Source organism: Toxotes jaculatrix, chromosome 12, assembly GCF_017976425.1.
Source record: "Toxotes jaculatrix isolate fToxJac2 chromosome 12, fToxJac2.pri, whole genome shotgun sequence".
Classification (NCBI taxonomy): Eukaryota; Metazoa; Chordata; class Actinopteri; family Toxotidae; genus Toxotes; species Toxotes jaculatrix.
Genome location: NC_054405.1, coordinates 879,557 through 898,567, shown reverse-complemented (window position 1 = coordinate 898,567; position 19,011 = coordinate 879,557). Strand labels below are relative to the sequence as shown.

Sequence of the window (19,011 nt, the reverse complement as noted above, 5' to 3'; positions counted from 1 at the left end):
TTTTCAGTTTTATCTTTCACGTTACTTGGTTGGGCTTTTATTTGCATGTGCTCGTCGAATTTTTCTCTGTGTTGTCTCAAATGTTGACAGAGATTGGTCGTATTACCTGGGGACGGAGCGACTTTAGCTTTGCAGGTTTTACACTGCACGTCTTGCTGTCCAGGGTCGCCTAATACTATTAATATCATTCCTGGACAACTGGGTAAGCAAATCGAGCGCACCGTTTCTGCGCACGTAATAGCTACTTTGTGGCCACAATTTAATATTTTATTGACCATGTCACTAGAGGGGCTCCGTAGCTTGTCCGTCGTGTTCCTCCTCAGCTTCCATGTGGGTCACTACTGTTTGCTGAAAGCCGGGTAGTCACGTGACCACACCTGCGGCTGCCCACAGCGTGTGGATGTGGCGTCAATTAATCCACATTGGTTTACATTTAATCTCAAATCGCAGTCTTTTATGCGGTTACGTAATCGCACAGCGTGATATCGCGATTGCGATTAGATTAATCGTGCAGCACTAATTTAAAGTACTTTCTGATAAAAAACCATGCTCTTACCAGCCTTGTGACGACGTTCCTTGTGCTGCTCATGCCGCGATAAAATGCGTCGTGAACTCCAGGGACAGAGTTAAAACCAGATCCTGAACACCAGGGAATAAAGTCCAAAATTCAGCTCGGCCTGGGTGTACACCTTAACACAAACTGTAGTCAGAGTTATAAAATAAACTCCAGAAATGTAACTCTTTCACACTTTTTTGCCTGACTCCAGATTTTAGTACTTTGTGAATTTGCTGTGTGTTAGTACATGTAGTTGTGTACAGTTCAGCTGCTGCTGTCCTTGGTGCTGAATTCACCAACCCAGCTGAATGATCCTGAGTGATTATTGTTGTTATTCATTTGGTATTTTTGAGAAGGTTCAATATCATTAGTATGGGTTATGTTTTGGTTAATGTTAGGCTTTCAGTTATGATGGTTAAGGTTAGGTTAGGTTAAGGGGCAAGGGAATGCATTATGGCAACATGTATCTATATTAACTATATTAAGACAAGAATGTGTGTGTGTGTGTGTGTGTGTGTGTGTGTGTGTGAGAGAGAGAGAGAGAGAGAGAGAGAGAGAGAGAGAGAAAGAGAGAGAGAGTGTGTTTGTCCTTTGATGTCTTTGATGTATCAACATTCTACAGCCTGATGTCACAGGCTGCAGTAAGTGGACACACAGCCAGAGACAAGTTCAGAAGTCAAACAGGAGCAGAAACAGTTGGACTGGACAGGACTTGTTCATGATTTAGGAAGAAAGAAGCACTCAGATATTTCTGCACAATTATTGACAAGGAAGGGAGGAGCTACTGCTGTTACAAGGACAAGAGGAAACTACAGGAAAGTCCAGATCACCTCCAAGGTTTTCAGTAAGTCAGTACATGTTAGTAGTTCATGTCAGTGTCTAGTTTAGAAGTTAATGTTTTGAAATGTTTTGTCCAAATGATATGTTTGTGAAATTGGGATGACAAGTAATCATACCCATAAGCCCGGTGGTTTGATTGTGTGCTTATCATTCATGGACAATATTGAGTTTTTTTTTAATGCTGATCATGACTGTGAGATATTCTCATGGTTGCTCAACTTCTTAACTTTGTTTTGGTGTGATGCACTGTAGTTTGTGTTAAAGGAAAGGATTTCTAGGAAGTCTGTACTGTCTGCAACAAGATCCTTTCTAAAGAAATTCTAATGGAAATGATGGAGCATAAAATCCACAGTCCCTGTCCTGTGGAAAAGTTGACTTCCAGAGTTGAAAAGAAGCAAACATGAGGCTTCAACAGTCTGAGTAGATCAAGTTTCTATCTTCCAGGTATTTTTAGTCCAAAATTCCCCTCTTTGTGTTTCTACACCTAATGTTTCCTTGCAAAGCTGTGGTGGAGAGATGGAAACACAGAGAGGACATTCTGCACTAAAAGACAAACATTTGAAGATACTCACTTGATTTTGTTTAACAATGCTGATGAATTTTGGAATTACTATTTGCACAGAAATAGGACTGTGGATTTTTTGGCCTATTATTTCCACAGAAATTGTTTAAAGAAGGGATCTCCTGGCAGCTGTGTTGGTCCTGCTTGGTAGCAGGGCTGACCATTGCCAACCTATGACATTCTCCTCTCTTTAGCTGTGTCTGCAGTCGCTACACTCCTGTGTGTCTATGCTGTAGACTAGAGAGAAAGCTCTATTCTTAAATCTCTCTGTTTTCAGCTCTCAAGACTTTTGCAGCTTCTACCTGAACCTCTGTGATCTGGGGTTTACTTTCACTCCTCTGTTCCAGTTTGGACTTTCAGATATCAGCCTTATTTCACTGTTTACTGATCATTTTCAGCCACATCACAGCTGTTATGTTACTACTAATGCAAAGCAAACTTTTTGCTGTTTCTTTTAAACTAGGAAAAGGTTGTAATTAAAATGAAATGTATTTCTCAGTGAGTTAGCATCACTTTATTAGTGGTAGAAGAAACACTTGCAGCGTTCCAGCACAGCTTTAGTGATAGTGGCTGTTCACAGCATGGCTTAATGTGAGTACACCTCCACAATGGAAAACACTATTTGTTAGAACGAGGAGTATATTGATTTTAGATGTCACATTTCCAGGCCACTCACCTTCTGGCATATTTGTTTGGAAAGCTTGCTCTGTGGTTTTGGAAGCCACGCCTCCTTGTCTCTTGTGGTCCCAGTCAAGTTCACTACATCCCAAACAATATGTTTCCTTTTGAAACCAAAATGAAAGTTTTGCGTTCATGGCGATATATACATTGACAATTGGAAACTTTTCTGTCAGTACATAGGGTCATTGGTAAATCTTTGGCCTGGACCTGCTGCTTTCCGTGGGTGTGTTTTCCACAGAGCAGCCTGCACCTCCACTGATGTCATAGAGAGCAGTGTGTCCTGTGTCCCTTCTGTGGCCACAGCTCCTCTCTTTGAGCATTGTTGAGCTCATCAGGGAGTGTGGTGTGGGTGGAGATGTTCATCAGGTTTTTCTCTCTGTAGTCTGTGATGTGCTGGAGTCCCTGCCACATGCACTGTGGGTCTGAGGTGTTGTAGTAATCCTCCAGCTTCAGTCTGTACTGTCTCTTGTCTGATGTCTGATGGATCTACAAAGGTCATATTTAGCCTTTTTGTATTCCTCAGCAGTGCCTGAGACATAAGCAGCAGAGCGAGCACGTAGCATGGACCACACTTCACAGGTTATCCAGGGTTTGTTATTGGGGTAGGTTTTAATCTGTTTTGTGGGAATGATATTGTCTGTGCATGTGCTGATGTAACCAGTAACTGCTGCAGCATTCTCCTCTAAGTCCACAGTAGACTCCTCTCTCACTCCCAGTCTGTGTTGTTAAAGCAGTCCTGAAGCATCTGCTCTGATTCTGCATTCCATACTTTAACAGTTCTGCAGACAGGTAGTGTTTGAGGAGCTTACAAACAAAGAACCAGAGAACAGCAAGAAATCAGGCTTCAGGTTTCAATAAAGATATTCAAACTGACTGCAAGTGTCAGTGAAGGAAGTCAGTAGTGACACTATAGGTAAATGAACTCGATACATAAACTTGCTTCATGTCTAACCAGAATTTTTAGGCCCTGTTTGAATTTGCTACCATGGATAGATGTCTGTTACCCTCCCTGTCTAATTAGATGAAGTTTGTCACTTTAACCATTAATATTTATTTCATTTCTGTTTTGTCTATTTACACAAAATTATCTAATCAACTCAAAGGTTCATAGACTGAAAAGGTCCTGAGAAGTTCTCATGAAAAATGGATCCTAAATTTAACTCGAACAAATTGCACAGTCCTGAAGCACTAATCAAATATTTGATGGGTGTGTTGGAGTAAAGTGAGACACACACACACACACACATCTTGTTTAGATGTAACAGAGCCCACAGCCATTCTGAAGAATGACACAATCAGAAAATCCATTTGGCCTTTGAGGAATTTAATTGTGTGCCTGCTCCAAATGCTATGCTAGGTCTATGTGGAGCAGCTTGTGTGATACATTATGTTTCTGTTTGTTTTCTATGAGACTGTGAACATTATTAGCTGACTGGATGAATAGAACACAAGAGAGATGTGTTTGTGCAGATAGATGAGACCTTAATGTGTCGACTAACCCTTATTTTAAGATGCACACACACTTTGTTCTGCAAGTAGTTATAGTTTGTTATGTCAGAGCAGCATCAGGTAAAACAATGAAGACTGATCAATACAGATCCTGATTTGCTGTAAGTCCTATATTCTCCATGATGGTGTGTGTGTGTGTGTGTGTGTGTGTGTGTGAGTGTCCGTGAGGTGTTTATGGAACTGACAAAATCATCTTGACATCTTGAGGAAAAGAAGGATGAAGGAAAAGTTCTCACTGCAGCAGCTGTAGAATTTTATTATTATGAGCACAATTACACCACAAGAGCCAGTTTGACTCATTTCCAGGCTCTGTGTTTCCAGTTCACCATTCACCACACAATGATGTACTTTATTTCTTCATGATGACTCTTGAAAGTTTTTGAAGAGAGAGGAGAAAATTTCTTCTGTCATTTTTGCCTTTTTTTCTCACAAAACTCATTTTAAAGATTTTCATGATTCGAATAAAAACACATTTTCTTTGTGGTCGGAGAAAACAGACACACACACAATAGTCAATACTGGGTTGTGCTTCGCACACACACACACACACACACACAGACACACATACAGACACACACACACATACACACACACACACACACAGAGAAAGACACACACAGACAGAAAGACACACACATACAGACACACACACACACACACAGACACTCACTCATATAGATACACACTCAGATATACTTGTACAAGAATGCATTGGTATCAATACTAGCAGTGCAAAGACACACAATATTACTAGCAGTGCAATGCACCACTCTCGCGATTTCCCAAAGGGAAATTGTCTAGTTGTACATATTATTCTCCTCCCTGTTTTTATTTTTTTTATTTTATCTTATTGTTAATATTATTATTTTTCTTGTCATATATATATTCACTCTTTATGTCTTTATACTTTGTTACACAAGTGTTTTTCAATTGATTGGCACAAATATTAGTTGTGAGGATCTTCTGTATATTGTTGTGATAAAAATGGACTTTGAACAACTCACACTGGACATTTTCTACACTTCATTTAGAAAACATTAGTCTGCTGACTGTGACAAATACGAGTGTGTGAGTTCTGAAGTCAACAGACATTATTCATGACAAAAGACTGAAATGAAGTGAAGCTGAAGGAATAATTCTTAGTCTGAGAGAAGAAAAAGTCACAATATGGAACAACAACTATTTCAAATCTCATTCATTCATTCATTTGTTCAAGATGAATGGATTCAAGTTGTGGATGAAGATAAACCAGGTTCAGTTGTGGATTAAAGATCTACAACAGTAACAGACAGTGAACTGACCTCAGAGTCTCCAGTCTACAGTGTGGACTCTCCAGAAAACCACACAGCAGCTTCACTCCTGAATCCTGCAGCTCGTTGTTACTCAGGTCCAGGTGTCTCAGACTAGAGGACTGGGAGCTGAGAACTGAGGACAGAGCTTCACAGCTTCTCTCTGAGAGGTTACAGCTGCTCAGTCTGAAGAGGAAACAATGAAGAAAAAGTCAAATAACATTTGTGTTGAAAGGACAATCAAAGGAACAAAACTCTCAGTTTGCTCTGCAGCTCACAGCAAACTAACAGACCTGCATTTGAAAACTGGGCCAAACATCAAACACAGATTTGTTCATTGAAGCAGAAATATCAGCTCCTTATCCACCTGCTAACCAATGAGGAGTTTCTACATTGATGATCATCTTTCATTGGCTCTGATTCAAATCCTTTCTGTTTTATTCTCAACAAGTTGGAGACATGACAGTTAAATATGACACAATCAGTAATAAACAGACATGTACAGTCAATGCCGTAAGTATTTGGACAGTTAGACATGATATGTTATTTGGGATCTAAGCACATTCACTTTACATACTACTTACAATAAATATTAAATCTGATGAGTTTGTTTCACTTCATGTGTATTTGTCCAGTTACTTTTGAACCACTAAAAGGGCTGAATCTCCCACACAGTTCTTTCTATACTGATGTCAACCTGCTCAAATTAAAGCTGAGACTTGGCTCTTTAATGTAGGATCCATTATTTTAATTCAGATTCAATGTGATGAAGCTCAGAGATGATGATAAGGAATTAAAGAAGAGAGGAATTTATTTTCCCTCCTGCTGAATAAAATAGCAGAGTCTTTATATAATGATGAATAAATCCAACTATCTATACACTTACAGAGCTTTGTTAGAGGCTTTGACAACTGGCAGCAGCTTCAGAAGAGCCTCCTCTGAAGCAGAGTATTTCTTCAGGTCAAACACGTCCAGATCTTTTTCTGATGACAGTAAGATGAAGACCAGAGCTGACCATTGAGCAGGAGACAGTTTATCTGTGGAGAGACGTCCTGAACTCAGGGACTGTTGGATCTGCTCCACTAGAGAACGATCATTCAGTTCATTCAGACAGTGGAACAGGTTGATGCTCTGCTCTGCAGAGGGAGTCTCTTCAATCTTCTTCTTGATGTACTGGACTGTTTGCTGATTGGTCTGTGAGCCACTTCCTGTCTGTGTCAGCAGACCTCGTAGGAGAGTCTGATTGGTCTGCAGTGAAAGACCCAGGAGGAAGCGGAGGAACAAGTCCAGGTGTCCATTTGGACTCTGTAAGGCCTTGTCCACAGCCCTCTGGTAGAGCTGTGTTGGATCAAGTTTGTCTCTGAACAGTTTAGAACAGTTGGAGGTTGATTGTTCTTCTGACAGCAGATTGACTCCAGAGTTGATGAAGGTCAGATGGACATGAAGAGCAGCCAGAAACTCCTGAAGAGTCAGATGGACGAAGCAGAACACCTTGATCTGAATGACACATATAAGAACATAAGAAGTGCTTTTCTTGAACAGAGAAACATCAACTTTGCCACTAAAGCCTGTGTTTCAGCCTGATCATGTTCATATACTTCATCTTTCATAGAAGACCAGTTATACAGAGCAGCTGTCTGATACATTTTAAACTCAGCTGCAGCTCACTTCTTTGCAGCAGAGGGAGGCTGTCCTTTGAATTCAATGAACCGACGCATTGACATGTCACTCTTCATGGACACACAGCTGGGCTCAGGTCCATGTTCAGGTCCAGGTCCAGCAGAGTCTGGTGTGTGCTGCTGCTCTGGCCTTCAACACAACACACACAGAGCTTTGAGTGTGAATAATGATGGTGCAGTGATGTGAGTGCTGAGCTCTGACATGGAGAAGAGTCATGGACAGTTAGAGATCCTCATCTCACCTCTGAGCTTTGGTCTGGATCTCATGGTCCCCACACAGACTGCTTTTAGGGGGAGGGGCTCCCTCCTCTCTGTCCTCACACTGATTCATGATGCTGAATTCACATCCACATCAGCTCACACACACTTTCTACCTTCATCTGGAGAGAAAACACAAATCATTCATCCACACATCAACTGAAATCCTCCTCTCCATCATTTGTCCTTTAGAAATATCAGCTGCTCCTCCACTGATTGGCTCTTCTTTCCTCTTTCATATCAGTGTCAGTTGAATGCAGTCAGACAGCAGTGTGAGGCAGAGGAAGCTGCCATCAGCTGCTGTACTTCCACTGGCAGTCCACTAGATGGGGTCATGAAGCTGCAGTGAAGTGCAGAGCAGCACACACAGGATCCAGGGACGAGCATTTCCATTCACTGACACACAGACAGACTGAGATCCACTGGTTTTATCTGACACAATCTAAAAATCCTGCTTTCTAATTTCACTTCAGTAAAAGTCCACGAGTGTAACCAGTAAAATATACTTCAACTGTCAAAAGTAAAAGTGCTGATCATGCAGAACAGACTCATTTGGTTTTTATTTCAAATCTTAATCTGAAAAGTAACAGTAGCTGTCAAATAAATGTAGTAAAACAGTGAAAGTTGTGAAGTAAAAGTATAAAGAAGCAGAAAGTGGAAACACTGGAGTTTCACTGCAGCACTGCAAGTACTGAGTTACTTTTCACTACAAATGTAGTAGATTCCAAACAACTTGCACATGCTTTTTGTTTAAAGAAAATGTCTTTCATTTAATCATTGATCACTTTTATGTACAATTTTACATAAAGAACCTAGTTCCTGTTGGAGGAGGACCAGAGACCTGAGGCCTGTACTACGAAGCAGTATTTGGGTTTGGCACGGTAACTTAAGGTTTAACAACAACTCCATGACAACCCCACAAAAACACGAACGTCAGAAAACTCAGGTAACAACAGGTAGTGCTGACGTATTCTTCCCTGAAGCTGTAAGACTGCTGAACTCTAGCCCTGCCCTGTAGACCCCCCCCCCTTACCACACATATCTCATTCTTGTTCACGTCTTGCTCAAAAATGTTTTTATCTTGGATCAAAAAGTGTAACAAAGCTTTTATTCAGTGAACATTCAAATGACTTCAAATGTTTTACATGAATCATCCTCTCCATCATGTCTTCTGTATAAATATCAGCTGCTCTTCCTGCTCTGAGAAGGAGGCCCATGAGTCCATGTCTGTTACAGACCATATCCTGTAATTTCACCATAGTTCAATATCGTCTGTAAAGATCATCAGGACTTTAACATTTTCACTGATCTGCCTTTTAGACTCATTACAGTTTATGTTCCTGCTCACACACACACACAAACACACACACTGGACAAAGCCTTGGAGTTTACTTTCACTTTGACCAAACTGAAGAACTAAGAGCCTTTCCAACACAGACAGGAGAGAGCTGCAGAGGGATGAAGTTCATGGGAAAAAAGGCCGTCCTTTAAGTTTCTTTGATGAGGAAGTTAAAGGACAAGTCTTGATCAAAAATAACTCTGAGGTTACAGATGGCCTTGCAAGTACATCAGACAAAGAACTTGTCTCTGTACTTGTCATATCTTAATGTTGCATTGGACACCACTGATCATCACATCCTATTACAGAGACTGGAACTTTTAATCGACATCAAAGGAACCTCACTAAGCTGGTTTAAGTCCTACTTATCAGACTGATTCCTTGACACCTTTTGTGCCACCCACTGGTTTTCAAGTCCTAGTAACAGTAATAATAATAGGTAATATTACATGGCTCTGAATTTATATGACTGTCAGAACCCATGTGTGACCCAACTCAGAGTGTAGAGAGGCCTGAGGAGTTAAAATCATAAACCTCAAGACAATCATGCATTCAAACAATAAATTTATTTAAACCAAGATAATTAAAACAGGATGAGTTGAGAACTAACAGGCCTAAAAGAACAAAAGCACTCAGGTCAGTACAAATGATAGCCTTTATTCTACAGTATTGAAATAACCTAGATAGCACCAACTGAATACAACAATAAAAGTTTAAAACAAGGGTAGAGTACTCACTGTGGGGAGATTCTATCACAACCTGCTTATACTCACACCATGTGCTCACCTGGTGCTGGTCCCACTAGAAGATAATTCAAACACTGCACATGAGAAAATTCAGACATGACTATGTGACCGCCACCATTTATTTCATCACACAGCATGCACACACACACACACTCACAGACACAGGTAGATTGTGTGACTTCCTGTAAATGTAGAGGGGAGGAGCAGGTAAAACTGAAAGTTCAGTCAGTTAGTTCAGATGCCATTTGAACTAAACAGAGCAGGAGGAGGAAAACTGAAGGCTGAGTCAGGGTGAGTGTTAATACAATATTATTATTATTCTACTGTCAAAGTCTCTGAGTCAGTTTTCAGACTCACAGTTAAAATAAACTAAACAGGTGAAGAGCTGCCTGTTTTTATTTCACTGTGGACTCTGCTGGTGTGTGTGTGTGTGTGTGTGTGTGTGTGTTACTTCCTGTACTCTTGCATGTGTTGCATGTGACTCTTGATCAGACTTGTGTGTCCTGACTCTTTGTGTGTCTGAGCTCACAGTCTGTTTTACTGGTTTCCTTCTCAGACTGACTGAAGTCCAGAAGATGAGTGTTTGTGTGGAGGAAGAAGAGGACAGAGCAGAGTGTCCAGGATCCAGCTGTCTGTCTAGGAAGAGTGACTGGTCCAAAGAGTTTAATCCTCCATTGTTCAGTAATGAACCTGGACCCTCAGACACAAAGTAAGAGAACTGCTACAAACCTGTGAACCTCCAAACTTTGGGCTATAACTGTGTTTAGTGTGTTGAGGTCCTGCAGTTGTCGTCTCTGTCTGTAACAGCTGCCGTAGTGTCGACAGAACATCAGTTCTTCCTGGTTCTTCTGGCTCATCAGTGTATTAATACTGACTGCTGAGGCTGCTCATTTCTTTTGAAATGATCTGACTAAAGAAGGAGGAGGAGGAGGAAGGACCTTTTGTAGGTGGATCGTGTGCTGCTGGTTGTATAGGAGGAGCTGGGTGATTGGGAGCTTCCTGACACAAGGAACAAAACAGCAGATACACAAAACACTACATAGACCATGATTAAGATTTATAGGAGTAATTTGTCAACATGATTCCACTAAACTGGTACAAAGAATAAACGAGATGTGGCAGCATTGGCTTGTTTTAGTCTTTGAATCAAATAAGTTAGAAAAGAACAAATTTCTGTGAAGAAAAGGAAAATGAAGATGGAAAATTTGAGGAAATAAGGACTACAAATATGTCTGCTCACAGTCTTAAGCCCTGATAGCTGCATCACATCATCTGTAACAGCTTCACACACAGTTTGTCAACAACAATAATGTGCTGAGGGTCAGAGGCTGAGAAGAACGGTTGTTCACCTTAATCCACTGTCACCTGTTCCACAGACAGATCCAGATCCACTGAGTCAGCTGGGATCTTCTCTCCTATAATAATGATAATGAACATCATTCATATAGTTTATTTTATAGTACGTCTGTAAAAACACTAAGTTAAATCTGATTTAGTCAAAAAAAATTATAACAAACAAAACACAATTGAAACAAGTTCTAAACTTGTAAATGTAGAGGGGAGGAGCAGGTAAAACTGAAAGTGTTCAGTCAGTTCAGACGCCATTTGAACTAAACAGAGCAGGAGGAGGAAAACTGAAGGCTGAGTCAGGGTGAGTGTTAATGCAACATTATTATTATTTTACTGTCAAAGTCTCTGAGTCAGTTTTCAGACTCACAGTTAAAATAAACTGAGCAGGTGGAGAGTTTTTATTTCACTGTGGACTCTGTTAGTCTGTGTGTGTGTGTGTTGCCTCCTGTTCTCTCAGTCTTGCATGTGCCTCTTGTTCAGACTTGTTTGTCCTGACTCTTTGTGTGTCTGAGCTCACAGTCTGTTTTACTGGTTTCCTTCTCAGACTGACTGAAGTCCAGAAGATGAGTGTTTGTGTGGAGGAAGAAGAGGACAGAGCAGAGTGTCCAGGATCCAGCTGTCTGTCTATGAAGAGTGACAGGTCCAGAGAGTTAAATCCTCTAAAATTCAGTAATGAACCTGGACCCTCAGACACAAAGTAAGAGAACTGCTACAAACCTGTGAACCAAACTTTGGGCTATAACAGTGTTTAGTGTGTTGAGGTCCTGCAGTTGTCGTCACTGCCTGTGTAACTGTTGTGTGACGCTGCTGTGCAGCCAGGAACATAAGGAAGAGGACCCAAATGCAGAAACCCCAGGACGGACAGATGAGTGAAGTGAAGTCCTTTTATTTAACTCAAACTCTCAGGAAAAAGTCCAGGGGCAGGAAGCAAAACTTCAACAAATAAAAAACATCCAAAATGGAGAAAAGTCCTTACTTGTGACAGAATAAAATAACAGAGGAAAGTGAAAACAGGAGGCAAATCCAGGACAGTGCACAGGCAGGGAAACAGATAAGACAACTAACAAAAGATTCAAGGACAAGAACAGAGACACCAGGAGATGGACCACAGGTGCAAACATGAGCTGAGACAGACTAACCGACAAAGGAACAGGGGAGCAACAAGACTTAAATACACAGGAAGTCATTTACAACAGGTGACACAAATCAGGGCGCGCAGCCAATCACCACCAAGCTGCAGTCTACATGTTCCACTGTTACACAGAGGGGAGATAAGAGAGCTGAGGACTTTCCTGGGACAAGACTACAAACACTGGGACTCAGAGCCAGAGTCTTTTATCAGGAAGACAATAGCAGCTACTCATAACTCGATGTCCTCCTCAGTGATGCCATGGAGAAATCCCTCCAAAGTAAAAATGGCCACCTGGACCTGTTTGTTCGCTTCCTTCATGGCCTGTCTCTGGAGTCCAACCAGAGACTCTTAGGAGGCCTTCTGGGTCAGACAGAGAACAGACCAGAAATCATCCAGAGAGCCATCAACAACCTGAAGGAGATGAACAGAGATGATATCTCTCCTAACAGAAGCATCAACATCTTCCTCTGTCTGATGGAGATGAAGGACCGCTCAGTACATCAGGAGATCCAAGAGTTCCTGAAGTCAGAGAACAGATCAGAGAAGAGACTCTCTGAGATCCACTGTTCAGCTCTGGCCTACGTTCTGCAGATGTCAGAGGAGGTTCTGGATGAGTTGGACCTGAACACGTACAACACATCAGTGGAGGGACGACGGAGACTGATCCCAGCTGTGGGGAACTGCAGAAAGGCTGTGTAAGTCCAGACATGATCTTTAACATTATCAGTCAGTGCAGATTAGTAGTTTAGTTTTTCAAATATACACAGTATGAAATTATTCTCATTATTCTCATAATAGTTTTATAATCTTTAGGTCAGCTGTGTGTTTTTCTGGAGATTATTTAAATGTTGTGTTTATCAAACATAGATTTTTCAGTTGGTTGTGATTATTGCTGTTAAGTTTTTCTGTTTATTAGTAACTGTTACATTTTACATTCATTTGTTCATTTATTCATGTTATATTGAGTCTTTTTGTTTTCACAAATTCACTTTTCAGATGATTAAACTCTACTTGAAACATAATTATGAATATTATCTTCCATTTCTGCCAATAGATCCCCCTAAATCCTCCACACTGCTCCTTTAAAGTCTTTCCATATTTTGTGTTAAATAAGACAGAACCAGGTGTTTTCTCTCCTGATGTAGAGGAGAGTAGAATCAGGAAACACACACCTTCAGCCAGTGGTGGTTTTTGGAGTGGGTGAACCGGGCAGCTGCTGGTGGAGGCATCACATGGGGGGGGCGGCACAACCATGTGAAAAAAAAATCATCTGTGCCGCTAAGCGGTTTTCTATTATCTATCATATTACTGTGTGGGGTATGAGCAAATTGGCACCCCCTGCAGCTGCAGGTGCCGTGCTCAGAAGCTGTGTGAGGAGGGGAAAGAGGAGAGGGGCGCAGGGGACAGTTCACCTCTGGGTCTCTCCCAAATGACGGAAAGGGAGGAGGGGGATCCACTGTATAGAGGAGCTTTTCAAAGCTAAAGTTGATCAAGTCGTACCTGAGGTCAACCATATCTCAGGAACGGTTCACTGGCTTTGCTGTCATCAGTATCAATCACTCAATAGGGGAGCAGATTTCGTATGATGACATTAGTGATGATTTTACATCAAGGAAGGACAGAAAGGTCAGGTTTTAGTTTTAGCTTGCTGCTCTTAGTGCAATAGTGTTATAATTAGATTTCCTTTACAGGCTGGACCTCTACCTGAAAATAAAAACAATTAAAATCAGTTCGTTCAGATAAAATGAACCAGAAAGGACTTATATGGACAGATAATTACATCAGTCCCTGTAAAAACAACATGTGAAGTAAATAAAACCAGCCAATAAAAGAACTGCTCAGGCAAAGCAGCAGTCTGGATCTGGGCCTAAAAGAGGTGACAACAGCAATTAAAAATGTGTATTAATACTTTAGGGGATACAGTCCCACTACACTGCCTTTAAATAAGCTTCATACTTAAGGACATGTGGGGGCTACTACAGAATCCCCTGGCTCTGTCTGGTTCAGTGGATAAGACTCAACAAGGTGCAACTCTCAGTCTTCCTGTCAGATGGAAACACACATTGCTATAGAACACAGGGAAAGAGCTGAGTTTAGTTCAACCACAGCCGACTGTCTTAAAGTTAAGGCAGTTTTACTGTGTTTTACTTACTTTACTTACGTTAAAAAAAATACAAAACCGAAATACTCACAAATGACCGACGTGCTGTTTTTCTTGGGGATTAAATGCCATCGTTCCGCTTCTGGTGGTCCAGCTGAAGTCATAAATTAAAAAGCAGGTTATACTGATTGGTTAGCCTGACCTGTCCACGAGCAGCATGCCACTTCTCATTGGTGAGCTTGGCAGGTAGAGAGACACCATGTATGTGTGAAATAGTCTGGCTGTTACCCGTGCCAATCAGCTCTGCTTGTAACCAATCAGATGGTGCTGTGGGTGGGACAATGCTGGAGACAGAGTAGTGACTGCAGACAGAGAGGCGCAGGTGCATCAGAGCCAAAATAACCCAGTTTTAAATTGATCTCTCATCGGCCGTCGGATTAAAAAGAAGGCCGATGCCGAATATCGGCGCCGATAATCGGTCGATTTCTACTGCATAGTATGTTAAATGTATTAAAAGACACTGAACTTGTGTCAATTGACCTGACCTACTGAACAGTGCAGTCAGTGACTTCTGTCTGAAAAAAAATTAATCAAGTCTAAATCCAGTCTGTGCACTATTTATGGCAGAGACAAGTGCTTTCTGAAAGTCCTCTTAGGTTTTGAAATGAGCTGGCAGCTTTAGGGTTTCAAAGCATGTGGAGGACGTAGGAAGGGTTCCCCCAGAAATCTCCCCTTTCAGCTCAGGAGGAAGCATCTCCCAGCCTACCCAGAATGTCAGCAGCTGGGCCAGTGTACCTGATGAAGCTAAAAGTCATAAAATGGATTCAAGATGACATTTAGTTCAACTTTAACTGATCATATCCATCCATGAGACATAGACGCATTTGTAAAGAGAGTAATACATTAGCCAAATAAGGTGTTTATACCCATTTCAATAAACATCCTTAGAAAGCCGGTGATGCGGCATGTGGACTCCATGTCGAAGTCTTCATCATCACTCTCTGCAAATGGTCATGTGATTTTTTTTAGAGAAGCATCTTAAAGAACACATCAATGTAATTATATTAAAGGGAGAACTTATTTTGGTGAAGGAATATGCAGATCACATTCCTGGTAAATGGAAAAATAACCAGCTCAGTCATTGAAAATACATGTAAATTCATTAAGTAAAGTCACAAATAACTAACTAAATTACTGACTTACCTGGGGTATGAACTGCAGTTCAGCCATTTTGGGGAAAAGAAGAGGGACAACATCTGGCCTAGATGTCAGCAGGGGCCATACCATTATATCTTTCAGTCCCTTTCTCAACTGTTTAATTTGGTGGATGGTCCTCCCAATGACCTAAGAGATAGACCCAACCCATATTACAGCCCAAAGGCTCAACACAAATTTACAAAAAAAGCACAGTAGGGAAAATGTTCATAAAAGCACAATGAAGTGCTTAATAAAATCAATTTAAACTCTAGCACAGAATATATCAACCCTTAATAAGACATTTACACATTTTAGAATAATGTACGTCGCTATTCAGATGTGTCTTTTCCTCACTGCAACTTACTGCATGGAGTAGAAGCAGTTTGGTGACTGCCGGGAGATCCCAAGACATGGAAAGATCTGAAACTATGTCCTTCTGTTCCGATCTAAGTTCTTCATGTTCAAGGTAAAATCAAGACCATACAAATTATTACATTTGCCAAAACAATAATTTTGGCAAAGTTTTCTTTATGTTACATACCAGTTTAATAATACTCCTGATGTGCAGATCAGGACAGTCTTCTGTGACAACAGTTGCCATTTCAGGGTCCCCACTGAGCAGTACATGAATTACAGCAGGACTTAATCCTTTGACACGGGGCCGTCGTGCAGAAAGCTGCGGGCCAACATCCTCCCTCCAACCCTTCGGTTGGAGGGTTGGAGTCAATCTGTATTTGTAGAACACATCTCATGAATGTACCAGCACCATTTCAATGTTTCATCTTTATTATTATTATTATTATTATTATTAATCCACTTGAAACCACATTATCATTATCTAGTCAAACAGAAAAGTGCTATTTATCAAGCTCCATGATAGTCAGACTCTGAGTCAGATGTGTGTCTTTTGGTTTGGAAAAATCACGTGATTTATGACGTATGAACCACTTTACTGCTTCATTCAGTATCGAAACCCTGTCATTGTTTTAGTTGTCAAATATTATAGCTTTTGTATTTAATATATATATTCAATATTTGTATTTCATTGTGTCAACTTGAAACCATACAAACGTAGTATAGTCGAACAAGAATATGCATGGTGAATCAAATCCCAAACAATCCAGCTCTGCATCGACCCATTATCTGGAATCAACTTGACTTGATGGGCAGGGTAACCAATCAGGTGCTACGATCCACCCATTCAACTTAGATGGGCGAGTTTGACAGATAAATTCATTAAACACAGCAACACAGGACCATGAAATAATGAATTAAATAGTGAAATAATTATAATTATATATTTTTTACATAAAATGGTATTTAAATTAATTTGTTACACCTTTCATAACACATTTATTGATTTAATTCCATTCATTCATTCATTTTCTACCGCTTAATCCTCTGTCAGGGATGCGGGGGAACTGGAGCGTATCCCAGCTTACAATGGGCGAGAGGCGGGGTACACCCTGGACTGGTCGCCAGTCCAGACCACACACTCACACCTACGGGCAATTTAGAGTAGCCAATTAACCTAACCCATGCATGTTTTTGGAATTGTGGGAGGAAACCGGAGTACCAGGAGAGATCCCATGCAGGCACAGGGAGAACATGCAAACTCCACACAGAAAAGCACCACCGTGCCGCCTTATTTAATTCCAATTTTGTTTAATTCATGGCACAAGTAATGAATTATTTAATGGTATATTTATTTATTTCATTGTGGCACTTCCAATCCTCAATACAAATCCTCCATAAATATCTATGACGACACTGCCATCAGGAAGGATTCAGGTGGTGCCTCTTTCCTGCAGCAAGAACATATCAGCCTTTGATAAGTCATTCATAAATGACAACATTATTTCAAGAGAGCTCAACACACTGCAACCCAAGCAAATGAAAGTTAATGGTAAAAACAGAAAAATTGCCAGTTTGAAAACGTATGCTGCATAAAACAGGGCTGCAAACACAAAAAATACAAATTCTAATACAATGCAAGTCATACAGAGCAAAATATTAAGTTACAGCACAAAAGAAGTTTAAGGGGGCACAAAAACCTGATGAAGTTGTTAATAGTAAAAGACTAACACAAGCAAGTAAAACTAGAAGAAGTGTATCAGCTTTTAGCCTCCCCTGGAAATTTACTTGAAATACAAATATGTTGTTGTGCGAAGAGCGCTACTTCAATCATTTATCATTTGTTTGACAGCTGGGTTACTGTTTCAGAGTATGGTTGGTAGTCTACAGCAATATATGACCTATTCTGCCTGTCAACAAAATGTACACGTATGTATCTTCACAGTCATTTTACCTGCCCTGTGTCACACAGGAGGGTCACACTCCATGGCAGTCTCCTCATCCTTCATGGGAAACTGGGGATCACTTCCAAAACTACAGGACAAGAGGTGACAAGGCAGACAGTGATTCATCATAATTCATAATTAAGAGTAAGTAAAAGTAATTAAAAGTAAAATTAGAAATATATATTTTAACAGAAAACAGATGTTTTTAAGGGGGTGTCTTACCCCAGTTTACCCTACATGTAGATTAGAATACATTAGTGCATGATATTATGACTCCATCACTGTAGCCTTGATCCTGAAACGTAACACTAAACGAGTTTGAAAAGTATTACATTTATTTTAATTAAGCTATGCTTAGTCCAATTTGGACTGAATTTGTTTAGGATAACCCAGCAAAAGATTTTACACGAAAACTGCAGTAACCAGAATAAGGCATTAATATAACCGCATTAGATTCAGAAACTGAAGAAAACAATTTGTGTGAAGGCCCATCAACAAAATGTACACGTATGTAACTTCACAGTCATTTTACCTGCCCTGTGTAGTTTCTGGAGGGTCACACTCCATGGCAGTCTCCTCATCCTTCATGGGAAACTGGGGACCACTTCCAAAACAACAGGACAAGAGGTGACAAGGCAGACAGTGATTCAGACTGGTATCAGCATGTGCCAGTTTAAGAGCAAATAACTGGACCAAAAACCAAACTGCAAAGGCCTTGACCACCAGCAGAGGCAGTTCATTGTAATAGTAGAACCATTGCATATGATATGACAGGAGAATGACTAAATATCATTCATTCATTCATTTTCTACCGCTTAATCCATCAGGGTCGCGTATCCCAGCTGACTATGGGCGAGAGGCAGGGTACACCCTGGACTGGTCGCCAGTCAATCGCAGGGCTGACACACAAAGACAGACAACCACACAGGCCCACACTCACACCTACGGGCAATTTAGAGTAGCCAATTAATCTAACCCATGCATGTTTTTTGGATTATGGGAGGAAGACGGAGTACCCGGAGAGAATCCATGCAGGCACAGGGAGAACATGCTAACTCCACACAGAAGGGCCCAGACCGGGGTTTGAACCTGGAACCCTCTTGCTGTGAGGCAGAACAGAACAGTGCTAACCACTGCACCACCGTGCTGCCCACTAAATATCATAATATGAAAAATACAAAACATGAGACCGTTAAATGTTACTCTACTACTGGATCTGAATTAATGCTGGTTATGAACATTATTCCACCTGTCACACCTTTAACTCAACCAGCTCTGAGTGCAATTGTCTCAAAGCGCTTTACAGAGACCCAGAGTCTGACCCAGAACAAGACAGTGGCAAGAAAAAACTCCCTTTTAACAGGAACAAACCTTGAGCAGAACCTGGCTCATATGGGGGACCCTCCTGCTGATGGCTGGGCTGGGTGAAAGGAGGAAAAGGAGGAAGATAGGACAGCTAGGAATGGAGGAGA

The 19,011-nt window shown here is 40.9% G+C and overlaps 2 long non-coding RNA genes across 3 annotated transcripts; both read left to right on the top strand.

The window, feature by feature from the left end:
- The first annotated feature begins 9,724 nt into the window (after nt 1–9,724).
- LOC121190907 lies at nt 9,725–11,873 on the top strand. 2 transcript variants are annotated; one of them, XR_005895031.1, is made up of 2 exons: nt 9,725–9,750; nt 11,354–11,873. It is a non-coding gene; the product is annotated as an uncharacterized LOC121190907 (long non-coding RNA). The 2 variants fall into 2 exon arrangements; XR_005895032.1 differs by lacking the exon at nt 9,725–9,750 and adding an exon at nt 10,144–10,168.
- A 703-nt stretch (nt 11,874–12,576) lies between these two features.
- Nucleotides 12,577–18,437, top strand: LOC121190911. The gene is made up of 3 exons (XR_005895037.1): nt 12,577–12,636; nt 17,566–17,683; nt 18,085–18,437. It is a non-coding gene; the product is annotated as an uncharacterized LOC121190911 (long non-coding RNA).
- Nucleotides 18,438–19,011: the final 574 nt, after the last annotated feature.